Source organism: Palaemon carinicauda, chromosome 28, assembly GCF_036898095.1.
Source record: "Palaemon carinicauda isolate YSFRI2023 chromosome 28, ASM3689809v2, whole genome shotgun sequence".
NCBI lineage: Eukaryota > Metazoa > Arthropoda > Malacostraca > Decapoda > Palaemonidae > Palaemon > Palaemon carinicauda.
In genome coordinates, this window is record NC_090752.1 from 50,284,012 (window position 1) to 50,286,511 (window position 2,500).

At 35.4% G+C, this 2,500-nt stretch overlaps 1 long non-coding RNA gene across 1 annotated transcript in view; it reads right to left on the reverse strand.

Moving 5' to 3' along the window:
* LOC137622025 (uncharacterized) overlaps positions 1 to 2,500 on the reverse strand; it is a 138,220-nt gene that overhangs the window by 68,878 nt on the left and 66,842 nt on the right. Inside the window, exon 2 of the long non-coding RNA XR_011040328.1 lies at positions 494 to 856. This is a non-coding gene — a long non-coding RNA (uncharacterized lncRNA). The remainder of the gene's footprint in view (positions 1 to 493; positions 857 to 2,500) is intronic.

A 2,500-nucleotide genomic window follows, 5' to 3' on the forward strand; every position in this document is an offset into this window, starting at 1 on the left:
ATAGACAGTACTATAATTGCGAAAAAAATTTTGTGTATTACAACGTTATGCATATTGACATATTGATAGCTTTCTGTACATTTGAATTTAAAGAAAAAAAAACGCTTTCTGCCTTCTAGTACACGGCTACACGCATATACGCTTATCTTATGCTTAAGGTGATAGCCCTTGGTTTGCTAAGTCATTAATGTAGCTAATAAAAAAATAATAGAATATCCTGCAATATAAAGTTATTATTTGTTGATCAAGCTTTTATGGTATTGATTTGAGTGATATTTCGTTGGTTGTAAATGTTTTGAATGGGATATTCTTCCCACGATATTTTCCTTTTGTTTTGCTATATGACGAACTTATGCTTCTCCTCGGTACCACTATTCTCTGATTGGGTTAACTCCCCGCAAATCCTACAACTCTGCCAGAAAACATTTCTGCGCGATAGCACCGAAAAGCAATAAACCAAGCAAATCATTAAAGCTCAAATATGACCACTTACCTTGATTGAGGTGTTGAAAGGGATCCAGGTGACGGCTGTTGACATATCAGCAAAGAGAGAAGGGTAAGACCATCATCACCTTCCACAGATTCGGCAGAGGGCGCGCCGCCGATCCCTGCAAGTTGATTGGCGGGGAGCTGGGGTCGTCAGCAGTTACCCCAGGGCCAGCATTTGGCGCCCCCATTCTGCTGGCCCTTCCCCAGGATCCGCCACCGTGGCGCCGGGAGTGTAGATTAAGTTTGTGTTTAGTTTCGTTTATATATTGTTTCAATCACTGATTAATGTCTATATCAGTTCAAATTGCTCTACCTACGCCGAGATTAATTTCTTTTATTTCAGTAATTGTCCAATGTGTTCCAGATCCTTCGGGTTATATGGAAGAGAAGAGAGTTTAATGCTAATGAATGTTTCATGTATATTTTATAAAAGGGGGTAAGTTTAAATAAGATAAAAAAAGTTGAGAACTTTGGGAAGTTAAGACAAAATAGAAGTTTAACAGTATGAGACCTTAATATTAAGAACTGCTCGTTTAGGTCACTTATTTTTTATGTGAATAGTGTGTGTTTATTAGAGTATTAGTTATGTTAGCTTATAGTAATGTCATTTAATACTTAATGGACATCATGTTTTCTGACCTGGCATTTGAGTGTGTACTATATATGAGGCAAGCTTTTTTTGTAGGAGTATTTTATTCAACCAATATCACCTTTTTCCTGGGGAGGAGATTATTTTCAGTAGGATTAATGTATTTGATTAATAGTAAATATAAAATTTATGATTTTAGATTATGGTACATCCAAATGGCATATTTAGGAGAACGCTGGGTTTGGTGGAGAAGGAAAAATAGCTGTAGTGTATATGGCATCATCACTTTTACTTTAAAAATAAGTGATATTTTGAGAAAGAAAATAACGGAAAAATTAATAAAGAATACCGTTTTGCTATAGATCCACTGTACTGAAATAATTAGGAAAAATAAGCTAGACTAACTGGAAATAAATTTAGGATTAAAATCATACACCTCCAATTAAAAACTTCCTCCCTGCCATAAAAAATGATGCGATGCAAGACTTTAAAGTTTTGCCTTATTTCAATTGCACGGAGAAGGAAACCCAAACTTGTGAAGCGAAGGAATTTAATTCCTTCAAAAGTTAGGCATCCGAGGTAATTACTTTCAAGTTTACTAATCTCATTGAGGTCGTCACTCAGTGAGAAACAGGACACTTTTATTAGACTTGGGTCCTCAACCAACACGTAGTGTGGCCTACCTGCCAAGGGTCCAGGATTTTCGACGTTGTCGAGCCAGCCGTCTCGCGTAAGGAATAAGTTGCTATGAAAGATGGCGAAGCTCTCAAGGATATTTTAGCTTTTTAGTATTCTTTTTCTATTTTATATAGTTCTTGTATAGTTATTTTCGTTTGTATAGAAAATCGTTCTTTGTTTAAACCCAACCCGTTTCTTGAATAGATCAGTACGAATTTGTTAGATAAAACCACCTCCTCGTAGTTTAAGTATTATTTATGATAAGTCTCCCGATGAATTGTTCTGCATGGGGAGTACCTTAGACATTACAGAATATTCTTTGTAGTCTCCCTTCAGCCTATAGTTACACCTACGTTTCAACTTTTAACTCTACGCCCATTGTGGCTTACTTTCGTGTATCTTGCTATCTAGTCTGTTTATTTATATCGCAACTGTAGGGAATTCTTACAGTTTCAAGGTAGATCTTTCTATTCCATTTCATTTACTTTATGAATCTCTTGTCTTGCTGGTTAAATAATCTTTTAACTCCCTCTCTTCCTTGTCTTGATACGATGCTGGAGATCCTAGTAGTTGCATTGAATGTAGTCAAAACGAAGTTTCAGAAATAGAATAAAATGAAATCTAATGGAATTTAAAAATCTTTTTAATTTTTATCACGAATCATCTAGTAATTTATATATGGATTAAGTAACTTCTGTATTTTCCCCATCTAGTTTTCATATAAATGCTGGGTATGATTTACAT